This window comes from Schistocerca nitens, chromosome 9, assembly GCF_023898315.1.
Source record: "Schistocerca nitens isolate TAMUIC-IGC-003100 chromosome 9, iqSchNite1.1, whole genome shotgun sequence".
Taxonomy (NCBI): domain Eukaryota; kingdom Metazoa; phylum Arthropoda; class Insecta; order Orthoptera; family Acrididae; genus Schistocerca; species Schistocerca nitens.
Window position 1 is genome coordinate 98,426,885 of NC_064622.1, and position 21,344 is coordinate 98,448,228.

Genomic DNA, 21,344 nt, shown 5'->3' on the forward strand with positions numbered 1-21,344 from the left:
TTAACTGCTGAAGTCATCAGTCCCTAAGCTTACACACTATCTAACGTAAATTATCCTAAGGACAAACACACACACCCATGCCCGAGGGAGGACTCGAACCTCCGCCCAGACCAGCCACACAGTCCATGACTGCAGCGCCTTACACCGCTCGGCTAATTCCGCGCGGTGATGGGCCAGATGATTTTCAGTATTACTGGCATGATTTCCATACAGAACAAGACGTTCTGATGAGTAGAAACTTTGGCAGTGCCAGCGTTATGATCTGGGCAGCATTTTGTGCTAAAGGCACGTCGAACTTAGCATGGCTGCACCGCAGAATGAAATCTACTAATTATACAGAAGCTCTGGAAATTGAATTTGTTCGTGTGTACGACGAATTTCAAGATAATAAGTTACTATTCCAACACGACAACGCTGCGATTCACAAATCTGACAAGACGAAAGTCGTGCTTTCAGGATAAAGAAATTTCATTTCTGAGCAGGCCATCGAGAAGTTCGGATTTACATCCCATGGAGAATCTGTGGGGGATCCTAGCACGACGTGTTTATAGCAGTGGGCGACAGGTTGAGACTGTGACTGAATTGAAAACTGCAGTTAGGTTGGAGTGGATGTCACTCTCGGAAGAAGACAAAGCTGCCCTTACATCATCAATGCCTAAGAGGATTTTCGCAGTTATTCAGGGCGTTGGAGGTTGCACTTTATACTAGGTCACGATTGTGATCTATTTACTATATACGTTAAACTCCTCCCACACAGGCCATGAAGGCGCAAGGGTACCGACTGGCCTCCGTGTCATCTTCAGACCACAGGCGTCACTAGATGCGGATATGGAGGGGCAAGTAGTCAGCACACCGCTCTCCCGACCGTATGTCAGTTTCCGAGACCGGAGCCGCTACTTCTCAATCAAGTAGCTGCTCAGTTTGCCTCACAAGGGCTGAGTGCACCCCGCATGCCAACAGCGCTCGGCAGACCGGATGGTCACCCATCCAAGTGCTAGCCCAGCTCGACAGCGCTTAACTTCGGTGATCTGACGGGAACCGGTGTTACCACAGCGGCAAGGCCATTGGCACTATATACGTTAGGTTATTCTAAAAACAATTCCTAACAAGGGAACCTCCCCATCGCACCCCCCTCAGATTTAGTTATAAGTTGGCACAGTGGATAGGCCTTGAAAAACTGAACACAGATCAATCGAGAAAACAGGTAGAAGTTGTGTGGAACTATGAAAAAAATAAGCAAAATATACAAACTGAATAGTCCATGCACAAGATAGGCAACATGAAGGATACTTTGAGCTCAGGAGCGCTGTGGACCCGTGGTTAGCGTGAGCAGCTGCGGAGCGAAAGGTTCTTGGTTGAAGTCTTCCCTCGAGTGAAAAGTTTACTTTCTTTATTTTCGCAAAGTTATGATCTGTCCGTTCGTTCATTGACGTCTCTGTTCACAGTAATAAGTTTAGTGTCTGTGTTTTGCGACCGCTCCGCAAAACGGTGCGATTAGTAGACGAAAGGACGTGCCTCTCCAATGGGAACCGAAAACATTTGATCGCAAGGTCATAGGTCAACCGATTCCTCCACAGGAAAACACGTCTGATATATTGTGTACGACACTGGTGACGGCACGTGCGTCACATGACAGGAATATGTTGTCGACCCACCTAACTTGTACACTTGGCGGATGGGTAAAAAGATTCTTCTACCTTGCCCGATTTAGGTTTTCTTGTGGATGTGATAATCACTCCAAAAAAAGTGATGAAAACATAACAGTTTGTCACATAAACTGCAACAAATGAATGCAACATTTTCACAGTCGCTCAGTTTTCCCTGTGCTCTATCAAAACATATGTTTTTAACGTTTTCAAATTTTTCCGTGTGTAGACCGTCAAATCCTGCATATATCCAAGCAAATCTGAACATGTCCTGGAATTTTGGAGAGCGAAGTTGATTATGTGTCCCCATACTACGGCGCAGTTACCTCGCATCGGACGGACGGATGGACAGGTAAGAATTGTCTGAAAATAAAAAATCAAACTTTTCACTCAAGGGAAGACTTGTAACCAAGGACCTCTCTTTCCGCAGCTGCTCACGCTAACCACGGGACCACGGCGCTCCTAAGCCAACGCTGTCATTGATCTTGCGCATGGACTACTCAGTTTATATATTTTGCTTATTTTTTTCACAGTTCCACACAACTTCTTCCTGTTTTCTCGATTGATCTGTGTTCAGTTTTTCAAGGCCTATCCACTGTGCCAACTTATAACTAAATCTGAGGGGGATGCGATGGGGAGGTTCCCTTGTAAGTGTCTTTATATCAAATGGTTCAAATGGCTCTGAGCACTATGGGACTCAACTGCTGTGGTCATAAGTCCCCTAGAACTTAGAACTACTTAAACCTAACTAACCTAAGGACAGCACACAACACCCAGCCATCACGAGGCAGAGAAAATCTCTGACCCCGCAGGGAATCGAACCCGGGAACCCGGGCGTGGGAAGCGAGAACGCTACCGCACGACCACGAGATGCGGGCTTTATATCAATTTCCACCCCTAAGGTTGTCTTGTTTCTTTAAATTTCTTAAATACCAATCCTAATGATAAAATGAGAAAGTATTTTGTTTCGCTTCTTTGTAAACTGTATAGGAAAAATGTTTTCAATAGCAAATACGTAAATAAATATGTATTTTCCACACATAACCACAAGCCTTTACGCTAAATGAGCGTATGGCATTGGTGGCCGGGAGACCCCTGGCGGGGCGGTTCGGCCGCCATACCAGAAGTTCTTTAACGCCACTTCGGCTACTTGCGGGTGAATGAGAGTGAAATGACGATGAAAGACACACTACACCCAGTCATCTCAAGGCAGAGAAAATCCCTGACCCCGCCGAGAATCGAACCCGGGGCCCCGTGCGGGAAGCGAGAACGCTGCCGCTAGACCACGAGCTGCGGACAGCCTTCATACTAATATCACCACTGTATAAAGTGTGTCGGGAGGGGGGTGGAGGGGCTGGAAGACAGTGCAATCGTTGTCGGAATGCGGAAATGGAGCGATTTGTCTGACGTCCAAAAGGGTACGATCATCGGCTTTTGGGTCAAGGGTAGAAGCATATCCGAAACGGCCAAGTTTGTAAACTCATGGCGCGTCGCCGTAGTTATCTTACACCGTGCGTGGCAAAATGGCGCCATCAAAAACCGGCGCCGAGGCAACTGTGGTCAACCACAAGCCATATCTAACAGGCTTGACGACGGCTGATGGGATGTGTACGGCCGAACAGGCGTGCAACCGTTGAGCAGTCAGCCACCAAGTTGAACCAAGGCGCTAGCAACAGCGTCTCCTCAACGACCGTTCAGCGAACGTTGCTACATATGCTCCACTGCAGAAGGAGCCTGGTTCATGCACACAGGCTGACTGCTCTTCATCGGCGACTGATGAAGGCTGGAATCTGCACTGCAGTACCGCAGCTGGACGTCCACAGTATGGCGACAGGTGGCCATCTCCGATGAATCATAATTTATGCTCCATGGGTCAGATGGCCGTTGGCCTGTACAGCGTGAAATGTCAGAAAACAAACACTTTGCAGCAATCATCGGAATGTTACTGGCTGGAGCAGGGAGCTTTATGGTCTGGGGAATGTTTTCGTGGCAATCCTCTGGTGATCTCGTGACATGGAAGGCACAAAATGCATGCATCCCTGAGGACCGTGAACAACCCTGGTGACAGTACTGTGTACAAGATCAGTTGGACTCCAGACCTCGTGGTGGACGCACTGGATGGAGCTACTGCTTCAAAATGTTCAAATAAACACTGCATGCAAAATAAAGGCTTACATCCGTTTTATCCAGCAGCCCCACACAGGTTGAGGCCTTTCCCAGCCAATTCCTAGGAAGAGGTAATGGTCAGTGGAGGTAGCTAAGTGACCTATTTTCCCGCCATTTTCTTAGGTTAGTGAAGGTAGCCGTGTGGCCGGTCGGAGTGGCCGTGCGGTTCTAGGCGCTACAGTCTGGAACCGAACGACCGCTACGGTCGCAGGTTCGAATCCTCCCTCGGGCATGGATGTGTGTCATGTCCTTAGGTTAGTTAGGTTTAATTAGTTCTAAGTTCTAGGCGACTGATGACCTCAGAAGTTAAGTCGCATAGTGCTCAGAGCCATTTGAGCCATTTTGAACCAGGTAGCCATGGTGTGTTGCATTGTCCTTATGGAATTTGAACTTCCCGCCATTTTCTGGTGGAGCGGAGTGGGTTAGGTTAGTGGAAGTGGACCAATTGACCTATTTTCAAAGGAAAATTTGAACTTCCCGCCATGATGTCATAGATTTGTTGCCATATCTATCGCCGCCATCTTGGATTTGCCATCTTGAATAAATTTGGCAACAATGCAGAATGGGGCCATACAAAATTTATTCTACTACTCCTTCCATACACCTTACTGTTGCAGACAGACATTACACCATGACACAGACACAAATATGAATACAACAAACAGACATATCAATGACTCGACGGACAGTTCATAATTTTGTGGAAAAAAAGGGGCACAAGGGAGATTTGATTACAGGTCTCCCCCTCGAAGTCTAACACCTTGACCAAACGACCACAACGCTGTGGCTCTTTGCCTTTGCTCTATGTTGCACATGCTAAGCTTGGGCCGTTCACTGGCCGGTGTGGCCAAGCGGTTCTAGGCGCAGCAGTGTGGAACCGCGCGACCGCTACGGTCGCAGGTTCGAATCCTGCCTCGGGCATGGATGTGTGAGATGTCCTTAGGTTAGTTAGGTTTAAGTAGTTCTAAGTTCTAGGGGACTGATGACCTCAGATGTTAAGTCCCATAGTGCTCAGAGCCATTTGAACCATTTGGGCCGCTCGCTGTTTCAGTTTTGCTGCTTTTCTCACAGTTCAAAACACCCTCTTCCTGTTTTCAGTTTTTGACAGTCTATCCAATGGGCCATGTTACTACTAAATCAAAGGAAGGGGGGGGGGAGGGGGGATGATCGGGAGTTTCCCTCGTCAGCAGACATTAATTGTATTCACCGTTGAAGAGAACCTGAGCATACTTTATTTGCTTTCGAAGTTCGATACTTTATTGGGTTATGCGCTATAAATAAGTTTTCAGAAGACATTTATTTGTAATGCAACCACACAAACCGAGGCTGCTCAGTAACTTCGGCTGGAGCAGAAATCTGTGTTTGTTTCTTCTTAAGAAAGAGAATAATTTAATCCCAATATGAATAAAAAGATAATATTACCTGCAGACTTTGGTAACAGTTCAATAATGAACTCAGAGATATTATTTAACTTAGATAACTATTTGTCTCGATTGTGAACAATTTATAGTTGATGCTCTTGAAATATTATTGCGAGCTATGAAAAAAAGACTTGATGGTCTTCTTGTTATAACTTAAATTGGAATGATTGTAGACGTCAGTTGCAGCCCCAGCACGACGTCCGGGCAGCTTGCTGTAGTCTTGGACGCACGGTAGAACCTTATTTCCTCCCTCACTTTCCCCTCCACGTTTCAGTGTGCCAGCAAGCAGGCGCGCGTGAGAAGGGAGGAGGCGACGTCCCGCGCTTTGCGCCTCTCAAAGCGTCTGCTCTTCCTCACGACTTGCGACCGCATTTCCCCCGCAGGCTGTCGAAGTCCCGATCCTAAGCGGCTTACACTCTGGGGGCTTCCGTGGCGCCTTGTCTCCAGGAAGAGGCTAAGCCGCGTCGGCCTGGAGGTGGAATGTCGCTGGAAACACGGCGGCTAACCATCTCTGCTGAGCGTGTGTGGTTCCCCATACGTTGCGGCTCGTACTCTGACAATTGTACGAAAGTGCTTTCGTAACCATTGCAAAACACAGTTCCAGGGGTAATGATTCGCTGATCCCAGAGAGGTGGAGGGAGAGGGGGAGGGGATGGGGGAGAGGATAGGGGGGGGGGCTCATGAATTCCCGTCCCCCCATTAAACACAACAATTTTTAGTAGAAGTGTTTATATTTCTTCATATATCCATTTAAAATTTTTACAGCTACCTTTAGAACAATAAAATGAAGAGTCTGGACAGTGGCGAGGAGTTTTAGAACTTACACGCTGCTTTCAACACGTGTCACTTTTCAGCGACTTGAAGTCTGGCTGCTATACCAACATCCCAGCCATGTAACAGCAAACGTTTCTAGGCTGACCGTAACCTGCTGTCAACAACAAACCCGACAAGGTTCACGGCTCTACTGGCAGAACCTGTAAGCCAAACGTTGAGTGAGGGAAGGCAGAAATGGAAAGACCCTCCTCTACTATCGAGAACAGCGCAAGTGCCATAACCTGATTTTCCAGAAACTTCGCTCAGTGAACTAGGAATTATAGTAAGAGAACACATATCTCGGCTTATCCGTAAACACACGGCCGTTCCTGAGAAAACGACCATCAAAGTTTTCAAGATACGTCATGGGCGTTTCAGTGGGCAAATCGTTCAGTCGAAGTGCTAGCCCAGTGGCCGGCACGGTAACTCAGAGTGTTCGGTCAGAGGTTCAAATGGCTCTGAGCACTATGGGACTCAACTTCTGAGGTCATCAGTCTCCTAGAACTTAGAACTACTTAAACCTAACTAACCTAAGGGCATCACACTCATCCATGCCCGAGGCAGGATTCGAACCTGCGACCGTAGCGGTCGCGCGGCTCCAGACTGAAGTGCCTGGAACCGCTCGGCCATGTGCGGTCAGAGGGTCAGCTGCCTTCTGTAATAAAGAAAACTGAATCAATGGATGAACGATGAATTTGAGCAAGCATCATGGGACGTCCGCCCCGAACAACTACAACGAACACTTAACGAACAAAATATCAACAAAAAAAAAAAAAAAGAAGTGGCTAGTGTCGCCGCTTCACATTTTATCGGCCCCTGTTCAAAACCCGGTTATTACTTTTATTTCTGTTTTTCAAAAATGGTTCAAATGGCTCTAAGCACTACGGAACTTAACATCTGAGGGTATCAGTCCCCTAGACTTAGAACTATTTAAACCTAACTAACCTAAGGGCATCACACACATCCATGCCCGAGGCAGGATTCGAACCTGCGACCGTAGCAGCAGCGTGGTTCCGGACTGAAGAGCCTAGAACCGCTCGGTCACAGCGGCCGGCTTTTGTTTTTCATTTACCTTTCAACGTCCACAGAAAATTACTACACGAATGTTGTTCAATGTACCAGCGTCGCTCCGAAAGTAATGGCTACTATTTTTTTGCGGTGACTTTGGATGTCCGCGCCAGATGTCGTTGGTGTAGTGCAAATGCTTGAACCTTCCTCTTTCATTTGCAGGTGGTTCCTTTGTTCTGCGGTAGTTGGCACCAGCAGAAGAGTGCTTCAATGGATGCACGTATGAAACAGCAATGTGTGGTTGAGTTCCTCACTGCTGAAGAAACTGCGCCGATTGATATCCATCGACGCTTAATGAAGGTGTATGGAGGCGATACAACGACGTGAGCGATTTGAGGCGATGGGAACGGCATTTTCAAGGTTTCGAAAAGGTCACGCATGAGACGCGACGGCCCGGTCGACCCTACACAGCTGTCATCATCCCTCGCAATGAAGAGCGTCTTCATCGACTTATTCGTGCTGATCAGCGGATGACGACCAGAGAATTGCGTGAAAAGCTGAATGTCGGCTTTAATGCTTTGCGAACATTGTTCTCACATCTCGGTTACCGCAAAGTCTGTGCGAGATGGGTCCCACGGATGCATGCAGAACGAAAAACTCATCGAATGGAAATTTTTCGGGACTTGGCGGACCAATATGAAGTTAAAGGTGACAATTTTCTGAATAGCATCGTCACTGGAGATGAGGCGTGGTATCACCACCATGAGCCAGAATCCAAAAGACAGTTCATGGAATGGCAACATGCGAATTCTGCATCAAAGAAGAAATTCAGGACACAGCTGTCTACAGGTTAAGTGATGTGCACAGTCTTCTGGGACAGCCAGGGTTTGGTTCTTTTGAAGGTCCTGGAGCCGGAAGAAACTGTCAATTCAGCACGCTAGAAGACGACACTGCCTAAGTTGAAAGCCCGAATTTCCAGGTTAAGGCCAGAAAAGAGACCAGCTTTCACCAGCAACGTGATAACGCCAGGCCCCACACCAGTTTTGCGACCACGCAACTCATTGCATCATTCGGCTGGATTGTCTTACCACACCCACTATACAGTCTCGATGTAGCGCCTTCAGACATCCACATCTTTGGGCCTCTGAAACATTGACTACATGGCGAACATTTTCAAGACCGCCCTCAGATTTCCATCTCTTTGGGTCTCTGAAACATTGACTGCGTGGCGAACATTTTCAAGACTCGGATGCTGTTGTATAAGTTGTGAGGAACTGGTTAGCCTCAGCTGGTTCCGATTTTTACAAGCACAGCATGCAGGCTCTGGTCCATCTTTGGTAAAAGTGCATAACGAAGTGTGGTGTCGGTGTGGAAAAATGACAGTCTGTAGATGAAATATTGCTCAATTTAGCTGTGGTGTTCTAATGTATCTATCTCCTGTAGTTTCCATGAATAAAAATAGGAGAAATTACTTTCGGAACGACCCTAGTATATTCGAGTAACGTTGTCATTCGTCAACTGATTGTATATTTGATTAATGAAGTTTTAAAAAATATGAGAAAATTATTTGAAATTGCTTTCGGAGAAATTCCTGTAGTGTACAGTATATTGATTCATAATCTACTGCAAGCATCAGTTTTAGGTAACGTGATCCGTTATGTGTGGTTTGCTGTGAAATTGTTACCAACGTGTGAAACCTTCAGCAAGTTCATTCCCGAATGAGATTCACACGAAGAAACACCATTCTGGTAAATCATGCCTTCGTGGTGTTCGGAATTTCTATGTTTTGCATGGTTGTATGATAGGTGTCATCCTAGGGAATGCACCAAATCTTCCTGAAGAAGATACATAAGAATTAATGTTTTGATTGAGAAAAGAATGAAATAAAAGTATGTGAGAATTTAAAAAGATTGTAGCCTCTGACAGTAGCAAACACATAATGTATATTACCCTCGTACAGTAACTCTATGACACTTATTGTGAAACCCAGTCGTAATTTTACAATTAATATAAGGTCCTTGTATCCCTTAACTTGATAAGAAGCATTCATGTAGTAACCTTGCACGAAGATGGGTGCGAGTAATGAGTGGATGGGCAAATATCTATTAGGAACATTACGTATGTAGATTGTGGACAGTCGGGAATGTGCGTCTCACAGGAAGCGCGCAAGGGATAAGTCCCTGCAGTGTCGTCGGTGGCTCAGATGGATAGAGCGTTCTGTCATGTAAGCAGGAAATCCCGGTTTAGAGTCCCGGTCGGGGCACATATTTTCAGCTGTCCCCATCGAGTTATATCAGCGACATTCTAAAAAAAATTCTCTGAGAACTATGGGACTTAACATCTGAGGTCATCAGTCCCCTAGAGCTTAGAGCGACTTAAACCTAACTAACCTAAGGACATCACACACATTCATGCCCGAGGCAGGATTCGAACCTGCGACGTAGCGGTGGCGCGGTTCCAGACTGAAGCGCCTAGAGCCGTTCGGCCACTGCGGCCGGCTAAGACGTAAATTACCCCGCGAATTTCTAAAGTTTCAACAACTGGCTCTAAATAATTACTTTATGGATATACTACAACCCCCTACGTATCGCTCATATAGGGATCGTGAAGATAAGATTAGAATAATCACTGCACGCACAGAGACATGCAAACGATCACTCTTCCTGCGCTCCGTACTTGAGTGTAACAGGAAGAAACTCTAATAACTGGTACAATGGGACGTACCTGCCAAGCACCCCATGGTGGTTTGCAGAGTATAGATGTAGATGTAGATGTAGGGGCCTAGAATCTACTGATAAGCCGAGGCACGTGTTTGCTTATTTTGACTCCTCTTCCAATGAGCTAAGTTTCTGGGATATCGAGTTATAGCTCTTGCCGTGTTCTCCTCGTGAGGAAAAAAAATTAATAACAGAGAGACCATCCTCCCGAACTTAGGCGAAATCGACTGGACGAAACAGCATTTTTCTCATTTACATGCTCGTACAACTAAAATTTGCAGTCATGGCGCTTAGTGAAATGCTGATAATTGTGAATACACACTTCGTTCAAGAGCTTCTTTTTTTTGCGCCTTTGTCCCGGATTGGCGCAGAGTAGATATACCTGTAGATATCATCGGATTTGGCGTGGTCTGTTTAAGAAGTGGACGTATGTCTTTCCTATCACCATGACACTACCCACCTGCACGAAATATGTGTACCCCAACAATGGGCGTGTCGTTTTATTCAGGTGAAAGCGAGCGGGAGTGTTCTCTAAGTGTTGTGAATCTTAGGCGCTCAGTCCGGAACCGCGCGACTGCTACGGTCGCAGGTTCGAATCCTGCCTCGGCCATGGATGTGTGTGATGTCCTTAGGTTAGTTAGGTTTAAGTAGTTCTAGGTTCTAGGGGACTGATGACCACAGATGTTTAGTCCCATAGTGCTCAGAGCCATTTGAACCATTTTTTTGTTGTGAATCGTGGAACTGACACAGGAATTGGGTACCAGCCTGTTATTCACCTAGTCGAATGTGGGAAACAGCCTAAAAAACACATGCACACTGGCCGGTGCGCTGAAACTCGTCGTTATTACACCGGGGGGATTCGATACAGGGTTGGTGCACCTGCCGTTCCCGGAAGGGGCAATTTAACTCACACGGCTATCCAGGCTGGTGATGCACACTTCGCACTGATGTCTTGCAAATTATGGTGTTATCAGACTTGTGAGAATTTGTTGGTATTACCATTCTTAAATTAAGTGCGTGACACATGTAAATCGTATGTGTGCATTTTACAGGCTGTATATCTTTGAATTCTAGTTTCTTGACCATCGTGACACAGCAATGAGCTATTTAGCGATGTGAATCAACTATTATTACTGCAGTAAAATAGCTGATATATTTTAAGGACCTCTTCCCATTACTGTGAACTAATAGCTTGCCATCAGAGTCCCACAAAATCCAACAGAGTAGAAAAGTTAAGGTGATTATCGCAATGTATGTGAACTATTTTTAAGCCTAATTTCATTACAATTATTAATATTTAAAACATGTTTGCATTTTATACAAATGAATAAAATTCCCGTTGTTGTGGCATAAATGTTGTGAAACTTACTTGAACGATTGTAAACAACAGTTGTTTGCATAATAGGTGGAAATGAAATTAAGTAATGTTAGTTACAAATACACTTTTTTTTTAGAAGAAAGTTTTCCATGACGGTATCCATTTTAGAATTTCTCCAGTTGGTCACTTCCAGAATCTGAACACAGATAATCATCTGCTGGGTAGCCGAGTGGCAACCAGATGACACTTTCAATTTTCGTCTTTAAGTGCAGAGTACTGACAATCACATAAGCTTGTGGGGGCTACCCTAAGATATCTTTCATCCCATTACAGACGTACCACATTACCCAGTCACATTAATCTGACCTATCAAAAGCTTGAACAACCACCTTTTGAAGCACAGACCACCGCAATATGTGCAGGAAAGAGTTAATGAGGTTCTGGAAGGTAACGACAGGGATGTGGAGCCATGACAACTCCAGTGCCGTGGCCAGTCCAGCTGCGCCAGGTTCCTCGGTTTAGGATCCATGGAGCAAACAGCCCGATCAAGGTGGTCCCACAGATCCTCGATTGGGTTTAAATGTGGGGAGTTTGGTAGCCAGGGCAGGATGGTAAATTCACCCTGCTGCTCTTCAAACCACACACGTGCACTGTGAGCTGTGTGTGACACATTGCATTGTCCTGCTGGTAGATGTCATCGTCCCACAACCCATGGCGGTCTGGTGGAAAAATGGCGTCAAAATGACTCAGACTGTGCTGTTGGAGAGAGGAATGTAAAACACACGCTCTGACGTGCCTGGGGTGACAATTCACAGCCTACAGACCTGCAGACTACTCGTAAATCACCGAAATAATGCAGAGAAGCAAACAACTCGCAAATTGTCAAATTAATGAATGTAAAAGGCTCTGCAACCACCCTTTATAATCGTCAACTGTCGAAATCATGCATTGCACAGCCTGCACACCTGTTCACAAGATAATGCAACAGACATGAAAACATTTCGTAAATTTTCAAAAGATAATGCATGGGTAACGTTATGCAAACACGCTCATAACGCTAAAACAGACGAAAAAAATGCAGTGCACAAACACTCATGGCACGTAAAAAAACGCTTTTGAACTATCATCAACCATGACGTACAGCAAACTGTTCCAACGTGTGCACGCATCGCCACTGCCGCGAGTCACCCCTGGACCCACAGTAGACCCGAGTTAGCATTAGAATGTGGATCCGTCGCGCGTTATACCTGGAGCGATTTGGGATGTGGATCCACAATATGCCATGTCTGGGATAGGGTTTGAAGGTGGATCTGCCTCGCATAATCTGTGGAGCGATGTTGGGATGCAGATACACAATGTACCACATGCGAGTTAGCATTTGAGTGTGGATCTGATGTGAACTACATATCCAGACTGATGTTCGGAGGTGGATCCACCACATGTCCCATCTAGGATAGAGCTTGCAGGTGGACCAAGCAAGTGTTACATCCAAAGATGTGTTCTATATTCGAAGTTGGGTCCACCAGCAGAAGGACTAGGTCCTGCGAGCTATTCACGACACATGCATATACACAGACATACAAAAACAGAGCGAACACACTGTAAATGTGGAATATGTGGGGTGGAGGCGACTGGATGCAATCGAATACAGTGCTATACTATGCATCCAGATAAGTGAATTTGGCGGCTGTACTACACTAACAGGCACTCTTAGAACATGGAAAGACACGTCATGTCATGATCGCATGGGTAGAAGTGACATATAAGAATTGATAGAATTGCAGAAAACATGTATAAATTGAGAGAAAATACACCGAAATGCGTGGAAATTGAGGATGTAATTTCGTGTCTTCTGGTTGGTGCAGAAGAATTCTCATACTTGGGAACGAGTATGCAACAGCAAGAGCAAAATAAGAATACGTTGACACGAAAGCATCACATTAAAGGATGACATAGAGCGGATGGAGTGGTTGTTTGAGATGGAGTTGTAATGAGGTACGATTTAATGGTAGACTGATGATGCATTCTAGAGAGAGAGAGAGGAAGAAGTAGCTGCAGGTCATTTGACCATTTTTTTCCTGATGTTCTGTCAGGATGCACCAGTTGTGACATCTCCTATGTTCAACTCATATACAACCAAGTGTTCTGTGTGGGTCTTAGAGCAGTGTCTGCTTGCGATCGTTAACAGTAAGCATCTCAGTCATCAGAAGACTTCCATCTTATGTGTGAACTATGATTTATGCAATGTACTCCATTCCCCCTGTCAAATCCTGGGTATAAATGAAGATTTCAGTTTCGTAACTAAAATGATTCTAAGTTAGCGATAGGTGTTTGTGAGCCACTGCAATCCCCGTTTATACATTTGCTTGACAGATGTCCAGTTTACAGAGCTAGTGCGGCATGATGTGTAATTTCACGTGTCAAACGCCACTGCTATGCTTCTCCATTACTAACGGTCATTTTATATAGCACTGATGCGGACATAGTATAATTTCTGAAACATGATCGGTTGACAACAGTGGACGTTATATACATCTCTGGAAAGCTATATTGTGCTCATGTCACACAGAATCGAAATTTTAAGGAAATTGTTTTTACATTGTACGGTTCGATATCATAGTTTATCGTAGACAAACCGGGAAGAAGGATGGAAATACAGGGTGAACATAAAGTCTTTCCCTGATTACAAAAAATTATTTCTAAGGAACTATGCTGGATACAGCTTTGCGGTTTGTTGCAAATGGTAGCTTAACTCATCGTAACTTTGTGGGTTAAGCTAACGTTTGCAACAAACTGCACAGCTGTATCTAGCATAGGTCCTTAGAAACAAATTTTTGTAATCAGGAAAAGACTTAATGCTCCCATGTATATTTCTTACATTGAAATATTAACAGCGTTAAGTTCCATATGACTAATAGGCCGGAAACTGAAACGATCTAACGTTATAGCCTGTTCTAAGCGTGGAACCTTGTAGCCTTAGGAGTGTGTGTGTGTGTTTATGTTCTCTCTTACCAGTACCTTCAAGGTACTGATCCTATAGAACAATACTTTAGAGTTGATAGCGTGGTTGATTTACTTAAAAATGCTTCAAACCGCATCTGTCTGGCGCTCCAACATGCACACAAACCAGCCTTTTGTTGTTCTTCTTTACCATCTACTTTTACAACAGTTTAAAATATGTTATTATACAGTAATAAGGGGTGCTAACCTCCTTAACATGGGCGCATCTGGAGAAATCTTGTGTACATGGATGGGTGAGGACTCGGCTAGCTCCATTCAGTCATGAGACAGGGAATGTAGTGATCTACTTAGTGGTCAGCTGCAGATTAAATCGGTAACGGTGCTACAGAGTAGGCAGAACAAAGACAATGCGAGGGGGGCCTTTCAGTCTCTAATTTTATCCTAAGACTGCGAGAATGCTCTGTGACTCTCATCTGCATAGAGATAGATCATAAATTATGCACTATGTTCGAGGTGCTAGAAATATGTATCGCTATCTGGTATACTTTGATGATGTACACTACTGGCCACTAAAACTGCTACATCACGAAGATGACGTGCTACAGACGCGAAATTTAACTGACAGGAAGAAGATGCTGTGATATGCAAATGATTAGCTTTTCAGAGCATTCACACAAGGTTGGCGCCGGTGGCGACACCTACAATGTGCTGACCTGAGGAAACTTTTCCAACCAATTTATCATACACAAACAGCAGTTGACCGGCATTGCCTAGTGAAACGCTGTTGTGATGCCTTGTGTAAGGAGGAGAAATGCGTACCATCACGTTTCCGGCTTTGATAAAGGTCGGATTGTAGCCTATCGCGATTGTGGTTTATCTTATCGCGACATTGCTGCTTGCGTTGGTCGAGATCCAATGGTAATACGGAATGCCGTGCTGGATTCCAATGGCCTCGTATCACTAGCAGTCGAGATGACAGGCATATTATCCGCATGGCTGTAACGGATCGTGCAACCACGTCTCGATCCATGAGTCAACAGATGGGGACGTTTGCAAGACAACAACGATCTGCACGAACACTTCGACGACGTTTGCAGCAGCATGGACCATCAGCTCAGAGATCATGGCTGCAGTTACCCTTGACCCTGCATCACAGACGGGAGCGCCTGCGATGGTGTACTCAACGATGAACCTTGGTGCACGAATGGCAAAACGTCATTTTTTCGGAATAACCTAGGTTCTGTTTACAGCATCATGATGGTCGGATCCGTGATTGGCGACATCGCGGTGAACGCACATTGGAAGCGTGTATTCGTCATCGCCATACTGGCGTATCACCCGGTGTGATGGTATGGGGTGCCATTGGTTACACGTCTCGGTCACCTCTGCTTCGCATTGACAGCACTTTGAACAGTGGACGTTACATTTCAGATGTGTTACGACTCGTGGCTCTACCCTTCATTCGATCCCTGCGAAACCCTACATTTCAGCAGGATAACGCACGACGGCATATTGCAGGTCCTGTACGGGCCTTTCTGGATACAGAAAATGTTCGACTGCTGCCCTGGCCAGCACTTTCTCCAGATCTCTCACCAATTGAAAACGTCTGGTCAACGGTGGTGGAGCAACTGGCTCGTCACAATACGCCAGTCACTACTCTTGATGAACAGTGGTATCATGCTGCAGCTGCATGGGCAGCTGTACCTGTACACGCCATGCAAGGTCTGTTTGACTCAATGCCCAGGCGTATCAAGGCCGTTATTACGGCCAGTGGTGGTTGTTCTGGGTAGTGATTTCTCCGGATCTAAGCACCCATATTGCGTGAAAATGTAATCACATGTCAGTTCTAGTATAATATATTTGTCCAATGAATACCCGTTTATCATCTGCATTTCTTCTTGGTGCTGCGATTTTAATGGCCAGTAGTGTTTATGTTCGAGAATTAACAATGATTGGACTTACTGCACAGTCATCTACCTGCATTCACAGTGATACTCACGAATTACAGTAAGGGTGGTTTAGCAATGATACTGAAATTGGGAAACATGCTCTAGCATCTTTGATTAGTATTGAAATTACTGTAAAATTGCTAAAACTGTCCACACTATCAACTACGATGCTTATTATTACAGTACATTGACGGTATCTTTCCCATCCCATCTGTCAACTGGTATGTTGTTGGTTACCCCATAGTAACTGACTGACATTGCTCGTGTGAGATGCAGAAAGAGTTTTGGTGAAGCGGGAACACCTTCTGGGGATGGGTATCACCGAAACAGTGATCACGTACGTGACTACAATATGAGGAGTCAGTCAAAATGGAATGCAAAGCCATCAGCTATCCTGTCACTGTGACAGATGAGTTAAATGTAGAGGTCGTTAATCACCTCCAGACAACTGTTTAGAAACGCTCCACATTGCCGCCAAACTCTTCCAGTATCCTTATGTTGCAACTGACTTGTTGAAAATCATCCAGAGAGTGTGTTGTGCTATGGCAGCAGTAGCAACGACATGATTTACACCATGTGACATCCAGTCTTCTGTGAGAGGCAATGGATCAGAACATGTTAATGTCAGTTTAGAACCAGACAAAGACCTCGTCGTCATGGTGGAAAAACAAAATATATGCCAGTGTATAAAGCGTGTTACAGCAGAAGAAAACAATGTTTCAAATAACAACAGGGTCCGCAGGGACTGTCCTTGCGACTGATAGTATAGTTTGTGGGATACGGTCATCCACTACAGTGCAGGCAATGCAACTTTACACTGGTCTGTGCAGTGGATCAGTATCTGTATATTTGATAGGATCGTCACACGTGCTCGGTGCCTGTATGCAGACGGTATTTGTTCTCGATATATGGGGTGAGAGAGGTGTTGTAAAAATCTTATCAAGTTCTCTATCAGATGACAATAGAGGAGTTTTTATAGTTCTTAATTTTTCTCTGTTGGATGGTACAGAATAAGGAAGATAGCATGTTGGGGTGATAGACGTGAATGGGTCCTGAGGGACGTGAATCTGCTTTGGACAGCTGTACTTGTATGTAGTTTGGGGGTGCACCACAATGCAGTAGCTAAATCCTCGTCCTTCACCCAGTTCCTATACTGTCATTTTGTACTACCTCATGTTGCAGGAGCAGCCTTCGTTTGGTGCTGACCTGACGCATCATACATTGTTGGTGGAGCTACAACATGTTCCCGTTTCCACTGAATGGTCAAAACCTGGTCCTGTTGCACTACCTCAGTTCACTGTGTTTCTACACGGGTTGCAGGAAGTGGTAGATACAGCTCTCTCCAATTTCTGCTCAGTACCTACTTAAATTGGAAAGATCACTTGGGTAAAGCTGCAGAAATGGTAACAGTTGCAAGAGGCATAGGGGCTATCTAAAATTTTACTATGGCTAATAGGTTTGAAAAGGGTGACTCGTTTCAGGATATGAGAGTGCCAGGAACATGATTCACTAGTGGCTGTAATCATTAAAGGACTTCTCCATAGGATCCAATGCAGGTATGTGGTTGAATGGAAAGACTTGATTCCAAATCCCAGACAGCATTTCTACCGAAGAGTGTAATACTAGACATCTGAAAAGCTAATATACATTTCTTATGAACTGAATCAGCACACAATGTACTGTTTGTGATCCTTCTCAATCAACCTTCACCTCTAACCCAATAGATATATCACAGAACCTCTGACATGGCATCGAGACAGAATACGTTACAAACACTTGAGAAATATCTAATGGCGGTAGGAGGGAGTTGTAAATGCTGGTTTCATACCACGTACCTTAGCCGAATCAATTTCAAAATTCAGTGATTTTATAATGAGCTTGCATTGTGGGCTACGCGCAACCGTACTGCTGGTCTGATAATATACTCTCCTGCAATCACCATCTATATTCATTGTCACGGTATTTGTCAGAAAAAACCAATTCATTCAGAGGTAATGCCTTATGTAGATTTATAAAGCCAGTATACCTTTAAACATGAATACTTGTGTGCACCTGTAGAACCAGGACTGCTTGTGATAGTAATATGGTTGTGTTTTTTAACATCTGGTGGTGTGTAAGACGATTAAGGCTCTCTTTCTAAGACACAGTGGTACCACTCGCAAGAAATACTTATGATACACGTCCACCCATCGCTAATTTTCGATCAGTATTATTTCATATCGCCGGTAATCAGTTATTGGCCAAGCATTATACTCAGTAGTAGGGGATGCGTGATAGGTTCGCCTTGAGCATCAAGCTTATAAGGTATGTGTGTGTGTGTGTGTGTGTGTGTGTGTGTGTGCGTGCGTGCGTGCGTGCGTGCGTGTGTGTGTGTGTGTGTGTGTGTGTGTGTGTGTGTGTGTGTATGTGTGTTTCTGTGTGTGTGTGTGTGTGTGTGTGTGTGTGTGTTTGTGTGTGTGTGTGTGAGATCCAACATGTGCAAAGGAACTGACTATGTCCAGTCATAAGGAAAGTATGAATTTGACATGGAATACTGTGGCAACAAAAGTAAGGGTATGTCAAGTCAAAAGAATGGCACAGATATTACTATTTCCAGAACTACAGCTGTTAGCAGGGTGTATTTCCGATACTTTGATCACTGTCGAATGTTGTCCAATTGTGACCACGATCGTAATATTTAATTGTAAGTACAGTGATAAAATATGCATGCTAATGGCTTCCTAGGATGATGATTCAGCCTATGTGTGCTTGGTGAGCAGTGCCTGTGACCTGTGGCAGGAATGATTCACGTTTCCAGCTAATAGTAGGAGCTGTCTGAATGGAGAGGCCTGCTGGGGAGCAGAAATGTAGCTGACTTAACCATGTCGTCCTCTAGACGGCCGAATAAGGAACTAGTACTTAGTATGTGTTGGACAGCTTTCGTGACCACATGGAAATTTGAAAAGATTCAATATGGACGTGTGTTTGCGCTGGACTATTATTCCCTCCCATATAAATTGTCTGGTTGGCTGCTTCCGCACATTTCACTCCTTTATTTAGTTGAGGGAACATCGATTGTGGTGTGTGCATCTGGCAGGTGAAAGACAGGTGGAAGACACATTTGCTGGTGCTCTAGACATCAGAAATACCTTATATTGACTTTGTAAATTATAAGGATGATTTGGAATCTATTACATCACCGACATCAGTATTGGCGCGTGAAAATATCAGTTTTCTCTATTTTAAGGTCTTTTTGCAGTAGGGATAAGTTTCTATTAGTCAGTGGTTTACAGCACGCTCCACCTCACTAAGGTTTTGGGTTTCTAGAGAAATAATTTCTAATCTATATCTTCGGAATTACATTGCACGAGCGATACTGCTATGCAAGCAATATTGCTATGTGCATGATATCGAGAAGTATCGCGAAAATGGTATAATATTCTGGCAAACCATGCGAAATTAAATATGTTCTTGTAATTTCAGAGTATGGAGATGGGTGTAGAAAAGCAAGGAAGTAGATCGGGGCCAGAATCAGTAATGCCTTTCTGCTGAGGGGAGCTGACAACGAATTTCTAGAACAGTTCTGAGAGTGACTTCGCTCCGCTGAGGACGCCTTGGTCATGCGTTGAGAGTGGATGATTGCCCGAACTCGCGGGAAATATCTTGTGCAGTGAGGAGTATACATATAGTGCATGTGCTTATGCTGTCTGTCTTTGCAGTGTATGTACGAGTGTCTGGCGGTCGATAGCTATACAAATGATGTAAAAGGGGCGATTTTGTATGGTGCAGGATACGAATTGTATGTTTACTACATCGATACAGTATGCAGTGATATATTCCCAGGTTGGAGATCGGTTTCACGCTCTAATATTCAAGCTGCCGTCTTCAGTGGCGGAGCAGTGTAATTGAGCAAGAGTCTTTCCGTATTTGGCGATCTGTAGGCCACTTCCAGGGTTTAATTGTCGGTGCAATATGGTGATCTGTACATAATAGTTTTTTGCTGCTGAAAGTCTCATCTGCAGAAAGAAAAAAAAGGCGGACAGTACTTCCACACTGGCGGCATGAGTAGTTCTGCAGATAAATTCAATAAGAACCAGTCACAATGCTCCATTCATTCACAAGACATCCTCTGTGTCAGGATGTAGGAGCCTCTACATAGTGGAGAGAACGTTTGCGTTTCGGAGATGTTTTTAGAAAGCAGGACTTACCAATTTCCAGGAAGGTTAACACGGGATGGACGTGATACTGTGTTAGGACCTTAAGGGCTGCTCCGGGTTAGCTGAGTGGTCTAAGGCGTTGCAGTCATGGACTGTGTGGCTGGTCCTGGCAGAGGTTCGAGTCCTCCCTCGGGCATGGGTGTGTGTGTTTGTCCTTAGGATAATTTAGGTTAAGTAGTGTGTAAGCTTAGGGACTGATGACCTTAGCAGTTAAGTCCCATAAGATTTCACTCACACTCACTCACCAGGACCTTAACGAGGAATTCAATGAGCGTTATTGTGCGCTATTTTCGTACACAGGTTCTATTAGGACAAGAATTTCCAATCAGACAAGCTGAGACATCACGAAAGCTCCAAGAAAAATGAGCGTTAACTATTTCTGGGACACTAAACAATTTCCAAGAAGGTCGACATGGTTCTTATTTTATATAGCCATGTGACATCAGTATAACAATGAGAACCTTTTAGATACACTTGCAATGGTGTGTAGCTATGTGAGCATTTTGTGGTGATGCATCAGCCATGCTTGGCTGGTAAATGCATGCAGGGTTACATGCAGCTTGCATATCCTATCAGGATCGCTAGGAACAGTGCAGCATGTGCTATTCTGGGAAGCATTGGAACAGATTTCTGCTGCATCTGTGAGGGTGAGTCCCTCGGCAATTAGGTCTTCGCTTCAGTTGACGATAATTCTGAAGCATTTTTTTACGTGCAATGAGTGTTTGTGCACTGCATTATTTTCGGCTTTTTAAGCATTGTGAGTGTGTTTGCATAGCGTTACACATGCATTATCTTTTGACAATTAACGAGTTGTTTTCATGTCTATTGCATTATTTTGTGAACAGGTGTGCAGGCTGTGCAATGCATGATTTCGACAGTTGACAATTAGCGAGTGTGTTTGCAGAGCCTTTTACATTCATTATTTTGACAATTTACGAGCTATTTGCGTCTCTGCACATCAGTGTAATGCATTATTTCGGTGATTTACGAGTAGTTCGCAGGTCTGTAGGCTGTGACTTGTGATCCCAAGCACATGAGAGCGTGTGTTTTGTATCAGTGTAATAAATAAACTATGTGAAATCTGTCCCTAAATAAATTGTTCCAAAATATATAAAACACACTCCTTCCTGTCTCCAGCAGCACAGTGTA

At 44.7% G+C, this 21,344-nt stretch overlaps 1 pseudogene; it reads right to left on the bottom strand.

The window, feature by feature from the left end:
* Positions 1-951: 951 nt before the first annotated feature.
* On the bottom strand, positions 952-1,069 carry LOC126204570 (5S ribosomal RNA; annotated as a pseudogene).
* Between the last annotated feature and the right edge of the window lie 20,275 nt (positions 1,070-21,344).